The sequence below is a fragment of the Poromitra crassiceps genome, assembly GCF_964638095.1.
Source record: "Poromitra crassiceps genome assembly, chromosome: 9".
NCBI lineage: Eukaryota > Metazoa > Chordata > Actinopteri > Beryciformes > Melamphaidae > Poromitra > Poromitra crassiceps.
The window spans coordinates 29,104,750-29,122,078 of record NC_139630.1 but is presented as its reverse complement, the minus strand read 5'-3'; positions in this window follow the sequence as shown (position 1 = coordinate 29,122,078).

The window sequence follows — 17,329 nt, the reverse complement described above, 5'->3', positions numbered from 1 at the left end:
CTTAACTTAACTTAACTTAACTTAACTAACTTAACTTAACTTATAACTTAACTGGTACCCGTAATTAGCCTATAAGTACAGAATTGGTCCCCTGCTTTAGAATACAGCCCGCGACCCTGTAATTAACCTGTAAGTACAGTGTGGTACCCCGTAATTAGCCTATAAGTACAGAATTGGTCCCCTGCTTCAGAATACAGCCTGCGACCCCGTAGTTACCCTGTAAGTACAGTGTGGTACCCCGTAGTTATACTATAAGTACAGATCTTGTTACCCTCTAGTTACAGTCTAAATTCACTCCTTGTACCCCGTAGTTATACTATAACTACAGTGTGGTACCCCGTAGTTATACTATAACTACAGATCTTGTTACCCTCTAGTTAAAGTTTAAATTCACTCCTTGTACCCCGTAGTTATACTATAACTACATTAACCTCCTCCCACCCTGATATTCGGCAGATAGTTAAACGTCAGACCCGGGGGCAGGCCACCCTAGACTTGATTTTTACGAACATGGCTAAACTCTACAGCCCTCCGACCACCCTTGCCCCCCTGGGTTCCAGCGGCCACAAGTGTCTGGTGTTGAGCCCAATAAACACAACAGGGCAGAAACAACAGGTGAAGAGGAGGAGGGGCCGGTTAGTGACGAAAGAAAGAAAAGAGGCTCTTGCAACATGCATCGCTATGACCGACTGGTCTGCTGTCTACGAGGCTGAGGGCATCACTGCCAAGGCAGCAAGTTTCAACAACTATATCCAGACAGCGATGGACATATGCATGCCTGTGAGACAGAAAAAAATAACAACTGCGGACAAACCATGGATGACGGAGAAAATAAAGCAGGCTATAAAGAAAAGACAAAAAGCCTATAATAAATGGGGGAAAGTGGGAAAAAGGAGAGAAATTAGAAACTCCGTCCAAAGACTTATACATAAGGTAAAAACAAGATACTATAAAAATGAAATGCAAAATCTGAAGAAAAAGAACCCCAAGGAATGGTGGGACTTTATAAATAAAGGCCTAGGACGTACTAAATCACCTGATGCAAAAATTAGAATACAGGGAGTAGAAGAAAACAAAGCTGCAGAAGCCCTGAACAACTTCTTTGCCAAATCATGGACTAAAGCAACGCCCTACTGTGTTTTCCCCTTACCCAAACCTCCCACACAAAGTGATATCTGTAGCATAGGTGAGATGAAGCTAGCCCTCACTCGGCTGGACCCCCGGAAAACAGGTGGGCCAGACGGCATTCCAACCTGGCTGCTTAAAGAACAGGCCGAGGACCTGGCTCCGGTCATTAGCCTACACATCTGGCCAACTGCCCTTACCAACAGGGGCGTGTCCCCGACACATGGAAAGAGTCAAACGTCTGTCCCATACCCAAAGGCCAAGATCATGGCTCTCAATCTCAGATTGGCATCCCATCTCTCTAACCTCTTGTGTAGGGAAAACAATAGAACGATTTCTATTAAAATAGCTCATGCCCACAGTGCTCGATGTGTGTAAAAACCAATATGCATATCTGCCCAAGCACAGTACCACAACGGCTTTAGTTAGAGCAATGCACACCTGGCTCACTGAAACCGACTCTAAACCAACAATGGTGAGAGTACTGTTGGCGGATATGTCAAAGGCGTTCGACCGAGTTGACCACGGGACCCTGATGCAAAACATATTGGACGTAGAACTGTGCCCATCTCTGACAGCCTGGCTACACAGCTACATCACAGGGAGGAGACAAAGAGTGGTGGCAAATGGGGCTTACAGCCCCTGGAGTGAAGTTACACCTGGCGTGCCACAAGGGGGGGGTAGCTTCTCCATATGTCTTCCTCCTCTATATGGCCACCCGGGATGCTGTGTTTGAGGACACTCTTGATGTTGGATATGCAGATGACATCGGGTTGTCGAGAGCAACATATCCAACATCATGTCAGACACATCAATGCGCCTGGAGGCACAAAGCCTGGACGAGTGGGCAGCAAAGAACAAAATGATGCTGAATGCGAAAAAGTCAGTAGAGCTGCGGATATGTTTTACACGGGACCCACCACCCCCCCCCCCCCCCTCCTCCTCCTCCCCCCCGCTGATGCTGGGGGGACAGGAGGTACCTGTTGTGGAAACAACAAAGTATCTGGGATACCACCTTGACCAAAAACTGACTGGAGATTTTCACATTGAGAAGGCAATAAAAACTGCCTCCAAGCGGCTGCACTATCTCATTGTCATGGTGAGACACGGATTACCATCTTATCTACAGCACTCTCATCAGGCCGTGTCTGGAATACAGCTCAGTGCTCTTGGTGGGCTGCTCAAAAAAACAACAGGCAGAGCTAGAGCGAGTCCAGACATGTGCCTGCAAAATGATCAGAAGGAGAGCTGGTAACATCTCACAACCCCTACCATCACTCCAGACCAGGAGGGAGGAGGCTGCAGTGAAGCTGGTCAGGGACATGCACAACAAACAACACCCTCTGCATCACCTGCTACCTCCAACACGAGGCAGCTGCACTGCCAAGACACTGAGGAAGTAGCACAAGCTGGCTGAACCCAAGGCCAAGACCAACAGGCTGAGAAACTCAACTCTGCATACTGCAGTTCGACTATATAATGAGACTCTTTAGTTGGCCGCACAAATAACAGCAATGGCTACCATGACTGCTACCTGTCCTTGCTGCCCTGAAATATTTTTAACTCTGTAATTGTTTTGTGTGTAGCCTATCTTTTTATATTTAGTAATTGTTGTGTGATTTGTAAAGTTCTGCAGTTTTTCAGTGGGGCCCTGGCTTCACTGCAAGCATGAATTAATACAATGAAATCTCAAATCTCATGGTGCTCCACATTTTATTGATAATGATCCTTACCTGGTCGATTCACATCCAGATGGCGGGCTGGATCTCGGACATCTTCAATGAAGGCCTGCCGTGAAATAAAGTGTGTCAAATCTGCTGTTGATTTGATCTGCAGCACTAAAAGTAAAACGTGGAAAACGTTCTTAGACAAGAATCACTTTGGCTCCAAAGACAAACGTTGGGAATGCGAGTACAATTACGCACATTAGCTAATGCATACAATGAATAATCCCATCTGTGAGCATCAAACACACATCTTGAAAGAATGAATCATACACACAGTCATATAGCCGTACAAACGCAACACAATTCTCCATTTGTCATCTATCAAACGTGTCATTTTTTGTGGTATCCTTACCTGGTGAACTCACATCAGGTCCAGTCCAACAGACTTTCTGTCTTTGTCTGTAGAGGAGATACAGACAGACGTCAGTCCTGCTCTGTGCTCATTTGAACTGCCTCAGCCGTCTCCATTTGACTTGACTTCCTATAAGTTCTCTCTCTCTCTCTCTCTCTCTCTCTCTCTCTCTCTCTCTCTCTCTCTCTCTCTCTCTCTCTCTCTCTCTCTCTCTCTCTCTCTCTCTCTCTCTCTCTCTCTCTCTCTCTCTCTCTCTCCCCCCCTCCCCCCCTCCACCCAATGGAGGGTAGGCTGGTGGTGCTGGGTAGGCAGCCTGTGTAGGAGAGGTTGGCTTTCTTGACTCTGAAGTATATTTCATGTTCTGTGTTATATTCTTCATATTCTGTGTAATATTCTATATTATACTATATCTGTAATTATAGGTATCAGATAAAGTCCCTAGAGGGAGGGCGGCCTCTGTCAGTTGGATTGTTTCCAGATGTATAGGCTACTGTGTGTTTTTGTCAAAAGGACCCCAAGGTTCCCTTGGTCAGAGAGGCTCCTCTGGAGTTGCACGCTGGTCAAGTTTCACAGCTAACACAGAATACGTCTTTAAAAAAAACAATGCAGCGTTTGTATCTCATCAGGAAATTGGATTCATACAAAATAAGCAAAGCTATTCTGGAGACTGTCTACAGTATCTTATTGAAAGTATTTTGACCTTTGACATGTGGACATGGTATGGGAATCTAGGAGCTAAGCACAGAAATAGACTGTCCCGAATTACAAACATGGCGAGTAAAATTATTGGGAAAGAACAAGAACAACTGGGATGTATTTATAAAACACGGGCGACACGAAAAGCCAGACAAATTGTGTCTGACCCTGTACATCCCCTTTTTAATGAGTTCACAAAAGTGCCCTCGGGAGACGACAGAGTTCCTGCAGCAACCAAGAACATCTACAAACAATCTTTCATACCAAATGCAATAAATCTGCTACATTCATAAACGTCATCCACATCAGAACCATGTCCGTTATGACTGTCTGTCTTGTGCTGTTGTCCTGTTGTCTTGTTCTATGTTGTATTACGTACCCTGTCATTTCCTGTGTGGTGTACTGTGTATTCTGCTGTTTGTTGCATGTACTGTACTTTTCATGTGTGCAAGCAAACCTGTGAAGCCAAAGACACATTTCCACATTGTGGACAACAATACATTGAATTGAATTGAATTGATTTTTGATTTCTTTCCCAAATCAGATTTGTAAGACTGTCCGCACTGCCACAAATATGATTTGGGCAAGTGATCAAGTCACATTTGTGTGCCCAGACATCACCAACCTGCACATACTAGGTTTATTTATCATTATTCCTAGGTATATTGACAATAAGGGAGTTTCTGAGCAATTTCCAGAACAGAAGTGGTCCCCACCCAATCGCCGAAAGATGCAATTAATACATTTCTGGTATTTTGGAGGGATTCTTGACCATTTTTATCATTTCAAATGTGATCAAGAATTTACTTGCACCAAATATGTGTAACAAATGTTATCAACCCCCAAATTGCTGCAACAATTTATGAGACATAATTGAACATGGGGGTGGCCATCATATAAGTTCCATCATAAAGATCTAAGCCCTTATACACTCTAAAAAGAGCTGCATGACCTGACCTTCACTCGAAATAACACCAGAGACAGTCAGACATAAACAAATACAGTAGCACATAAATCCAGCCCGCTACAATATTATAGGGATATGATTCAGTTTCAGTTGTTCCAGCTATCTAGTCTCGTATGGGAGACTGAAGTTTATTTAGCCACCTTTTTTTATAACAGCACAACGCGAGAAAACTGCCTCCGAAATTAGTTTATCCACCTTTTTTGACCACTACAGCACTGCTCCACAGAAAATAAAAGAGCTGCCTGACGTTTATAATTGACGAATTATAGGTTAATTTAACACAAGCCAAGTAATGTTCAACTTCCTGTTTTTTTTACATCTCCCCATCCAGATATAACCATCAATCATCCTATGAGAAACATATGTAGGCTACACCATATTTTCACTGAGAAGGACAAATCAAAATACCAGAAAAACGCACTCAACCCTCTGTGGGTGCTGAATCCTCCAAAAAATGTCACAGAAAGGAATTACTCCAAGACAGCACTCCAATAACTTATACCCCGCCCCGCCCCCCAAACCCCCCCCCCCCCCTGTGAATCGGGGTGTAAATGGTCACATGAGCTATTTACACCCGGGTACAAATAGCATCTGCCTTAATATTTCCATGATATGTGAATATGCAAATAGTATTGTAGACATTTACACATTTAAACATAATCGAGTTGACTTTTACCAGTATGAATGCTGCTGTGTGGGAATACAAGTACTGTATGCGTGCAAAGAGGTTTGGTGTGTCCACGCCAAATGATCTATCTGGAGACTTGCTCAAAACAATGAATCCCTGGAGGAAGGGTCATTAGATAGCTGTAAGTGGTGTTCCTGACCAGTTTCCTGTGTGTGCAAGAGACAGTATAAATATGATTTGTTGTGTTCATAATAAATTTGGAATCAAACTCTGACCAGCCATGAGAGAGCGTCCGTTATTCTACAACAATAGTTAATTACAGAAGTTTAACTGTTGGATACAAGGTGCCTCCTACTTTATTTGAGCCTCCAGAGCACATATACACTGAGATTCAAAAACACAAGATAAGATGCAACTATCCTTTGTGCAAGCACTATACCCTGTGCTTGTGCTTGTCCTGTGTTTTGTCATCTCAGTGTACAGTATGTGGTCTGGAGGCTACGTAACATCTGTATCTGATGCCTGTACAGTAGTGTGCTATTATATATGGGGGCGGCTTTAGCTCAGGAGGTAGAGCGGGTCGGCCAATGACGCAAGGGTTGGCGGTTCGATCCCCACTCCCTCCCAGCTGCTGTCGTTGTGTCCCTGGGCAAGACACTTAACCCTCCTTGCTACGTGGCAGCCTGCCGCCATCGGTGTATGAATGGGTGAATGTAGACTATCTACTGATTGTAAAGCGCTTTGGATAAAAGCGCTATATAAATGCAGGCCATTTACCATTATATAGGAACATCAATTGACGGCCCAATTGTATTCATGTGTGATGCTGTTAGTATAGTACCATTTCTTACAGAAGTATCCACATGTCAAAAGGTTGTTGTGATACACTGTACCAAACCACAGCATACATTTTTCTATAGTGTTGTTCAAGGTCTTGGTGTCTTAATTTGGTATTTGGGGGTGGATTCTTGACCATTTTTATCAATTCAAATGTGATCAAAAATGGTTAAATCTTGCACCAAATCTGTGTAACAAAATGGTATTATTAACCTAAAAATTGCTGCAACAACTTATGAGACATAATTGATATGGGGATGGCCTTCATATAAGTTCCATCATAACGTTGTAAGACCAATACACTCTAATCTAATCTAATCTAATCTAATCTAATCTGAGCTGCATGCATATTTTCCCTGTCAGCCCTAAAAAAGACAACAATTGGTGTTTGGTAGGTAGGGAGTGGTGTCATGTAAACACTCATTCCAATAACGTACTTATTAAATACATTAGCTAATGTATTTAATACATGAATCTATTAAATACATTAGCGAATGTATTTATTAAATACATGTAAATACATTTATTAAATACTAATTAATGAATGTTCAGATCTGTGAGCATCAAACACACATCTTGAAATATGGTAGAAGTTCCTCTCTGTGCTTCCACGGCTTGTTTGTGTTTGGCATCAATGTTTAGCATGTTTGCTAACTTTTTCCCGACATACTGGCTACTTAGCTTGCAAAACGACATAGGCTGGCATAGCTTGCACAATGTATAGCTTGCAAAACATAGCTTGCAAAACGCATGGTATTTGCTAATGTGGCCAATTTAGAAACGGGAAGGTCTCGCACTGAAATTTGGCAGGGCATCTCTTCTTCGTGTGGCACTGAGAGCTTGAGCGAGTGCAGTGACGCAGTGATGCACCGTGCGTCACTGCGTCACTGCCTCTGGGTTGGGTTGCAGGGTACCACAACACATATCCTACAAATCAGGAGATTAGCAGGAGAAATTACCAATCGGGAGCACAGTGGGAGAAAGGGTTAAAAATCGGGAGACTCCTGTTGGCAGGTGGTCTAATCAAATGGTTCCTGGTAGGATCATACCTGCAGCTGAACTCACATCCCAATCGAGTCGAACAGACGTTCTGATGCCATGTGAGTTTCTAAACCACTGGTTTCCTGTTTTCACTTCACTACCTTTATTTTGGTGAACTGGTACAGCAAAACAAGTCTGAAAGTCAAACTTCCATTTCTAGCACAAATGAGTGCAAGCAAAAAATAAAGAAATAAAATAAAATCAGAATCAGAATGTGCACACACAAGGAAATTGGCTCCGGGTTCAATTAACTCTCAATGTACTCACACAGAAAATAAAATTGTATGTGACCGGGCCCGGTAGGAACAAGGACTGGTCTTGTAGCAGCTGGCTCAAAGTTCTCAAATCAAGTACTTGGGCCGTACCACAATGTTAAATTGAAAAGGTTACAGACAGCGGGAGACATTGGATGGTTGAATGATGGCTGTAAAGAAACAAAAAGAAAAGCGATTAGTCCACAATAATCTCTTTATTACAATAGTATTCTAAATAAACCAGGCATCTCGCGCGCGCTTGATTCCTCGGGCCTGCAGCTCACCAAGCTGGCCTTGCAGCTCGCATACGCAGCTCAGCCGCTGCACAGCCTCACCCGCAGCTCGGCCGCTGCGTGGCCTCGCCTGCCCTATTGGCGCACGCGCAATGTCTCCCTCTCTCTCTCCCTCAGTCTCTCTCCCCCTCTCTCAGCACTATCTCTCTCCTCTCTCTCCCTCTCCCTCAGTCTCCCTCGTGTGTGTGTGTGTGTGTGTGACATCATCAGTGATATCACAATGATGTCAAAATGCCTATGTATGACATCACTGATGACATCATCACTGATGATGTCATCAGGGACAGTTCAGTGATGATGTCACTGATGACGTGACTGATGTCATCAGTGATGTCATAAATTCACTCACACGTACAAGGCTACAGTGATGATGTTATAAATCCCACTCTCACACACACACACACACACAAAGTCAAGAGAGAGACTGAGGGAGAGGGAGAGAGAGGAGAGGGGGGAGAGGGAGAGAGAGGGGGGAGAGACTGAGGGAGAGAGAGAGGGGAGAGACTGAGGGAGAGAGAGAGAGGGAGAGACTGAGGGAGAGAGAGGGGGAGAGACTGAGGGAGAGAGAGAGGGGAGAGAGGGAGACACTTCACCTATAGTTTCAGCAAATCTACTCAACAGAAAACCAACTCAAACAGAAAGATAGCACAGTAACAAATAGCTTAAACTCACCAAGTGCTGCCTGCTACCATATAGATCCCAACAAAAAGTGCTAAACAAGATGTGATGAACAAAATCTACACTGCAGATGAAATGTGTAGGTTAGCTTTTGTGTGATAAAAGTACCACTGTTGTATCTACCGTACTTGTATCTACACAAATGAAATCATTTGATTAACATTGTTTTGTTCTGCAAAAGCCTTCATGCTTCAGTTGAGTTAGCTTCGCTTTGAGGCCACTTTTACATTTCGAGGAAAATAAACATCATGAACAGCCAAGAGACAATATAGCCTATTAAAATGGTTTTGAAGAATGCAAACTATTTTATAAATTTCCTATCCTGCTGCATCTAACATGTCATTTCTGTCACGATTTTTTTGTGGTATGAGAGGTAACATTGAGACAACATAGACAACAACATAGAGACATAGGCTACTCATACGAATGTCACAATCTGTATTTGCATCAAACCCGAAACTAGAAATGGCATTTCAGAGAGGATGGGAGAGAGACTAGAAATGGCATTTCAGAGAGGATGGGAGAGAGAGAGAGAGAGAGGGAGAGGGAGACCTAGCCTGTATGAGAGGATGGAAGAGCTGAAGATAAAGAAATGACTTTGAGCTGCACAAACTTGACTCACTGTGCAACAAACACGCAGACAGAGATCCAAACTAGTCCCTTAATTATCTGACACAGCGCAGGCAGGGGGAAATCCAGCATGGACAGACAGACGCACCGCACACAACAGGCAGGGAATGATTGACAGGGTCCAGCAGGCTAAAGTGGATATTGAAATAGGTGTGGTTTCTCATAATGATTCGTAATTATTGTTTTATCAAGCATGTATCGTTGCCGACAATGAAGGCAACATTAAACTGAGAGATTTTTCAATGGAGTTTGGCAAAACGCTCCCCATGCGGCTGGCATTCTTTGTTCAGCTTTATATCAACAAACCCATTAAAGAAATCACATTCACAACAAGCCGATGTCAGACGCGTGCACAGCATGATCTACAAACCAATCAGTATCAAGGGAGACGCAGTCCAGGCAAGTATGTCATGTAAAATCCTTTGGACCACTTGCATAATTGCAGTGTGAAAGCAAACCTAAACTGGACCAAATACAATATGCTATACAATGTAGCCTAACAAAAACATGAATTTGGTTTGGACCTTGGTCCGGACTTTTAGGTGGGAAAACGCCATAAGTCTTATATTTTTCCAAATAAAAAAGCCAAGAAACCTACCTCCTCGCTTTAAGTTGCAGCTCCACAGGGTGTTTCTTTGTCTATTTTCTAAAGTCTTAGCTGAACCTGACACCTGTCTTTTTACAGTGACCCTGGTGGAGGGACTCCACCCCTATATATAGGCTACCTATACAAATGTTTCTCCCAGGGCACAGGCCTAATTACAGTGGCGGATTGGGACCATATTTCAGGCCGGGTGTTTGACTCCACCCAGGCCACGGCAACATACGAATTTCACACATATCGCTTAATTGGTGTGGCAGAGGAGGTTTTTCTATTGAGGGAGAGGAGGATGGCCCTCCTCTATTTTTTAGAAGAGATTGTAGATTTTATATAATAGTATTTTTTTTAATAAAATATCAATCAAATGTGTTTTTTCTGATGTGCGGACGCTCCTTTTTTCATTCATTATATTCTTAAAATGCTTAAACAACAGTGACACCTGTAGGGCACTGATGGAAAGGAGAGCTCCATGCAGACTGGACTGCATGCAGACTCCATGCAGTCTGCCCCGGCCCTCGAGGGGTACGGTACAAAAACATTACCCCTGAGGGCGTTTATTTCTTTGGCAATTTATCTAATGCAAATATATTATTGGTTGAAAAACACTTGCAATTCACAGGGAACAGTGAAATGATGTGTTTTTCAACCAATCATATTTAGCTGAAGCTTAAACCGCCCTTACCAATCAATACCAATCAATTAATTTATTCAACCAAATTGGTTGGTGATTGGATAGATCGGTAAGATTTACATTGTATTGTCCAACGCTGAATCCAGTTCACTACGAGGAAGTGATGACATCAAAATTCCACTTTGCTGTGATGAGCTGACAGGAATATATAGATTTACATGACACTGACGACAGCAGCAGCATATTATATTTCCCCCTTATTTTTATTTACTTTTTATCAAGCAGTAAGTTAGTTCACAAGCCAGACAGTCATTGCATTGCATTACGAGCCAACACGAGTTTCGAGTTGCGGGCCGCGGTACGGAGTGGAGACCGAGAAAACCGGGATATTTGCAACGTCTCGGCTGCATGCGGTTACACTACAGATGGATGTCTGTAGTGTAAGGCCCTTAACTCATTCATGGCCAGTTTAGGACTGCCAATATTTAGCACAGGCCAAAGATTTTCATAATTGTTGGTCATCTTTCAAGACCCACAGTAAATTATCTATTAGCACCAAAGTGATTTGCAATACCTCAAAATGAAGATGTACGTCTCTGGGTTCACCAGGAGAAAAAAAAGTGAGCTTTTAGCATGTTCTGTACTCTACTTATAGCCATTTATATACACCCTGTTTCCACCCAAAAGGTCTCCCTGAGAAAATAAACAGGAGAAAAGGCAATTTTTGTAAAAGGGCACAATCTCAGGCAGAACTCACTCTCAATTCTTTTATTTTGAACTGTATTGACATCAGACATGTAAATATTATTCGTTAGGACACAAATGACAAAATATATATATATATATATATATATACACATGAAGTGCTTTTTTTTTTACATTCAACAATACAGTTTACTCGGTGTGAGTGAGTGTGCAGACAGACAGACAGACAGACAGACAGACAGACAGACAGACAGACACACCGACAGACAGACAGACAGACAGACACACACACACACACACACACACGATCCCCCTTTTAGATTTCTAACCCCACATAGGATAAGCAATAACCACGCCCTGTGGCGCTGGGATTGGCCAGGAGCAACACTGGAGGGCACGCAGCCCAGCGATTTATATGAACCAACTGAATAGCTCTTGAGAACAGACAGCGGGCTGCTGTGACTGCCGCTTCTGCCTTGTTTTAGCTGTTTGTGTGTTTATTTTGTTTTGTTCTGGTCCACCCGTCCTCGTCCATGTCTCCCTGTCATATCCTCCCTGCTATTTGATCGTTCCCGTTTTCCCCTCGGCTATTCAACACGTCCTCACCGCCCTCGCAAACTGATCGATCATTTCCTCATTCCTCCGATGATCAAACACATCTCTGGATTACTTTCTCCCGTTTTCTCCCGGCTGGCACAGAGGAAGGCGACTCCAGCTCGTGCAGCGCGCCGAGCGGTGTTTCAATGGCGTTTCTCCTGTCTGCACAAAGAAGCGTTTATCCATTTTCTGCTTTTCCTCTTGCTCAATTTCAAAACAACAGCTGCGGTATGTGTTTGTTCACGTGTTGTCTTAGATGCTAGGGACCTGATACTATGTCAGAGGCTGGGGAAGTGTTTGAACTAAGCGCTGCAGTAATAAAAACAAAAACACGTCAAACACGTCATTGGCGGGGAGGGCTATTTCTGATAACACGTCAAAGACGTCTTTGGCGGTGAATGAGTTAACCCCAACTGCTCCAGTGGAGCTGATCAGTGGCCATCAGGTCAGACTGTGGTTGTACTGGTCAGCTTCCAGGTATGAATGTGTGTGAGAATGTGAACAGGGCACTCCTGAAAAAGAGAGCATTGCTCTCAGTGAGAATCCCCCTGTATAAATAAAGGTAAAAAAAAAAAAAAAAAAAAAAAAAAAATGTGCAAGTAAGTCAATTAATTTCAAGTTACCCGGGCCTTCTAGTAAATTCGGTGTGCATATGGTCCACCAAGCAGTGCTATTTTTTTCGTATTTATGTTTCATGCTGCATAGCCTGTCATTTTTACTAATAAAAACCGCAACATTAAACTCCCACATTTTTCAACTGAATTTGGCCCGTAAATCCATGGCTGACAGCGAGCTCGTTTTTAAAACGTGAGTGGTGATCTTTATACCATATGAAAGTAGAAGAAATAAGGAATCGATTGGGATACTCAGGGAGGCTGAGGAAAAGAGGGGGGAGAGGAATGGGATAATGTGTGTGTGTCGTGCAGTCTGACCGAGAGACTGTTATCAATTGTTATGGGACACGATGCACTGCCCAAGGTCTCAGCAAAAGAGAGAAGTCCTCTGCCAAGGGTGAATCTATATGTGTGAGATGTCATGTCATGGTAACTCATAGCATTAATTATGCGTATGCAATTATTAGGCAATTATTAGCTTATTGATTAGGAAATGCCAATGGAACTTATATTTTCTACAACAATAACAATAACAGCACAAATAATCGACAAAAATCTCGAAATAAATATACAGTATTTACTCTGAGAAATGAAATAATCAGAAAAGGAACAATTATTGATGGTTAAAACTGAATAATGACATCAGTCAGTAATGACAACAGTCTAATCCTAATGCTGAATTAAAATTAGGGCATTAAAAGGGCATTCAATACTAGTCGTCATTGCACGTGGAGTGCACTGTCACACTGTGACTATCTGATCACACAACAGGTAAATTTTCAATCAAATGTAATTTTATTCAACAAAAACACAAAAGACACCTACATGTGGTGTTTTCAAAGCAATATGAGATCAATATGTATTGTTTTGAAGGGACAGTCTAAACCAGGGGTCGGCAACCTTTTTGATATGAAGTGCCATTTTCAATTTAGCTTGTCAATCAGTGTGCCACACCAAGATTAATGACTCGCACATCAAAATTTAACGTTATTCCTTCAAAAAATCAGGACATTGAAGTAAAGCACTATACAATATACACAGCACGGTCCTTCTCTGTCTTCGGCGCTGACATTTTTCATCTGCTTTCTGCTGCCCAAAGTGCCCAGAGCCATGTATATAGGATATTTACGGTAGTGACCCACTCTCTGCCTCTGATTGGTTGCCTTCTATTGCAGCAGCCGAGCAATCAAGTAAGATAGTGGCATTGCTCTGCTGCTTCCATGGAAGGCAACCAATCAGAGGCAGAGAGTGGGTCACTACCCTAAATATCCTAAATAACATAACATGCCGCACAATTGCAAATGGCTGTGAAGTAGGTCATTTGACAGCAGGGCACTTCAACATTTCTACAAAAAATCTCAATTGCGCACTTATTGCTGCTGTGCGCTGCTGTGCCAGTGGTTAACCCTTCGCGTGCCAGAGGTGGCACCCGTGCCATAGGTTGCTGACCCCTGGTCTAAACGCTACTTTGGGGGAATGTGGAGAGAACGTCAGACTTTCTGGGTAGATGACTTACAGGAATTCTCTCGTCTGGTGACGTCGCGGTCAAGACGATGTTTGCTGGGTAACTAATAATTTACTAATATATTCACAAACTGACATTTATTAATCATTAAGTAATGACTAACTACTCTACTCAGGCTCTTAGATACTAATCATTAACTAATGACTACCTACTCATTAACTAGTGATTGACTAATGGCAAATTATTGATTAGCTACTCATTAACTAACTATTAGTTAATGATTAGTTTACTAGTAACTACGGTACTACATTGTTTGTGTACCTTATTGTAAAGTGTTACCGGTGTGTGCTCTGTCAACAACGGAGTTGACTCACACTTGTAAAACGCATAAGTGTAAGTGCATAAACGATCTTATCAAGGTGAGTAAACCCTATGTTGTATTGGGAAAAGGTGCATAAAGTGTTTATGTGCGTTTAGTCCCAACTACAACCCTGCCTCCACCCCCTAATTTTGACCAAATATTTCCCTCAAGGCATAACATGTGACAGCCTGCTGACATTCCTTTACCTGACTGATCAGTCTTTGAGTGCATGGCTCCAAGGTCAATCAGTCTCAAATTGAATGAATGATTGATGTTGAGTAGTGTGTTTAATGTACCGTATTTGTTTTGTTTATGTTGCCACATGTTGCCACACGCCTACACACATACACTCACTCCACTTGTCCCATACAAAGGACCACAATGGAAACAAGCCCTTGCTTTATTGTGTCGAATTCCTTTTGATCAATATTGTTTCTTGTATTGTCATGCACAATCATGTATTTATTGAATCAATAAAGATATCAATCAATCAAAGAAAAACGTTGAAATGTAGGCTAACTGATTTCACCTATAGTTTCAGCAAAAACACTCAGCACAAAACCAACTCAAACAGAAAGATAGCACAGTAACAAATAGCTTAAACTCACCAAGTGCTGCCTGCTACCATATAGATCCCAACAAAAAGTGCTAAACAAGATGTCATGAAAGAAATCTCCACTGCAGATGAAATGTGTAGGTTAGCTTTTGTGTGATAAAAGTACCACTGTTGTATCTACTTGTATCTACACAAATGAAATCATTTGATTAACATTGTTTCGCCCTGCAAAAGCCTTCATGCTTCAGTTGAGTTAGCTTCGCTTTGAGGCCACTTTTACCTTTCGAGACAATATATTAAAATGGTTTTGAAGAATGCAAACTATTTTATAAATTGCCTGTCAGTCATGCATCTAACATGTCATTTCTGTCACAATTTTTTTGTGGTATGATGGTGCTAACATTGCATTGGTATTTTGCTATAGAGACATGCTCATACGAGTGTCACAATCTGTATTTGCATCAAACCCGAAAGTAGAAATGGCATTTCATAGAGGATGGGAGAGAGAGAGAGAGAGAGAGAGAGAGAGAGAGAGAGAGAGAGAGAGAGAGAGAGAGAGAGAGAGAGAGAGAGAGACCTAGCTTACTGTATGATGGGAGAGCTGAAGATAAAGAAATGACTTTGAGCTGCACAAACTTCACTCACTGTGCAACAAACACGCAGACAGAGAGATCCAAACTAGTCCCTTAATTAATATCTGACACAGTGCAGGCAGGGGGAAATCCAGACCATGGACAGACGGACGCACTGCGCACAACAGGCAGGGAATGATTGACAGGGTCCAGCAGCTAAAGGTGGATATTTTATGGAAATAGGTGTGGTTTCTCATAATGATTCATAATTAGCCCATTATTGTTTTATCAAGCGTATCGTTGCCGACAATGAAGGCAACATTAAAGTGATAGTTTTTTCAATGGAGTTTGGCATATCATGCGCTCCAAGCAAGTGACAACACTCCCCGTGCGGCTGGCATTGTTTGTTCAGCTTTGGATGGCAGTAGTAGCCTATAGAGCTCAACAGGTACGTGACTTTTCGACCCCCCCCATTGTTATTTTTTGTTCTCACTTAAACCGAATGCTTTATGGTCACCCAAGATTCTCTCGAGCCTTGAAACTCATTACATTTGGATTTATCTAAATGTCTATGGAGAAAATGGACGCAGAACTTACTTCCGGGGCAAATTACGTCACGAAAAGTCACGTGCCTGTTGAGCTCTCTTCACCTTATGCAGCCCTGCTCACTTGACCCATTGTATCTTCCTGTTCAAAACGCCGGCTGTTTTACCTGCTCAAACTAGTCAGAGTGAGACTCACCATGGTCAAACCTAGTTTAACTCACATTATGTGTCAGACTAGGTTTATGAGTTACAGTGTAACTCATAAACCAGAGGTTCTGATTGTATTTACACTTCCTGTTAGTCTCTCAAGCCAGACGGTCTCTTCTGAATAAGGTGAATAGGCTATAGCCTAGTCATGAAATGAAACCCATTTAAAAAATCACATTCACAACAAGCCGATGTCAGACGCGCGCACAGCATGATCTACAAACCAATCAGTATCAAGTATCGGGAGCCAGGCAGGTATGTCATGTAAAGTCCTTTGGACCACTTGCATAATTGCAGTGTGAAAGCAAACCTAAACTAGACCAAATGTAAACAATGTAACAAAAACATGAATTTGGTTTGGACCTTGGTGTCTTATCCTAAAACGCCTTAGTCTTATCCTACTTTTACAAATAGAAAAGCCAAGAGCCAAGAAACCTATAACTCCTCGCTTTAAGTTGCAGCTCCACAGGTGTTTCTTTGTCTATTTTCTACATTCTTACCTGAACCTGACACCTGTCGTTTTCCAGTGACCCTGGTGGAGGGACTCCCCACCCCTATACAAATATTTCCCCCAAGGCAGAAAACACATGCGGATACACGCATGGGAATGTTGGCTGTTTGTAGCAAGATTTAGGGCAGTGATACTCAAATTACGGCCCGGGGGCCAGATGCAGCCCGCGATAGGGTGCAGAGTGGCCCCCCGACCATTTTCTAATTCACGATGAAAACTAACAAGAAATAAAGTTTGACTGAGCTCCAAATAAATTGTCAAATACCGCCGTCTGCTCGCCACCCAAGCACTTACTTAACTTAACCTAACTAACTTAAGCTAACTATCCTGTGTGCACAAAATTGTCACTCTAAACACGGTGCATAATAGATTGGACTGAAACTTTCATAGCTAGACCCAGTAATCTGAGTGCCAGGGCCCAGACATGGTCAGAATCAGAATCACTTTTATTGCCACAGTATGCAAGTTACATACGAGGAATTTGTCTTAAGCAGCGTAGCGGTCAGATCAATATACAGAGATAAGAAGTAGGAAAGTTAGATAAAGACAATCACAACGTTGCAAGTGCAATCAAATCAAATTAAATCAAATATATCTATACAATATGTACATGAGTGGAGGAGTTTTCCGCGGATAATAAATATGAATTTACGTTGAATTTACATGAGATTTACAGACTGAGTTAAATAGGTGTTAAATAGGCAGTGGATTTATATGAATTTACAGTCAGAGTTAA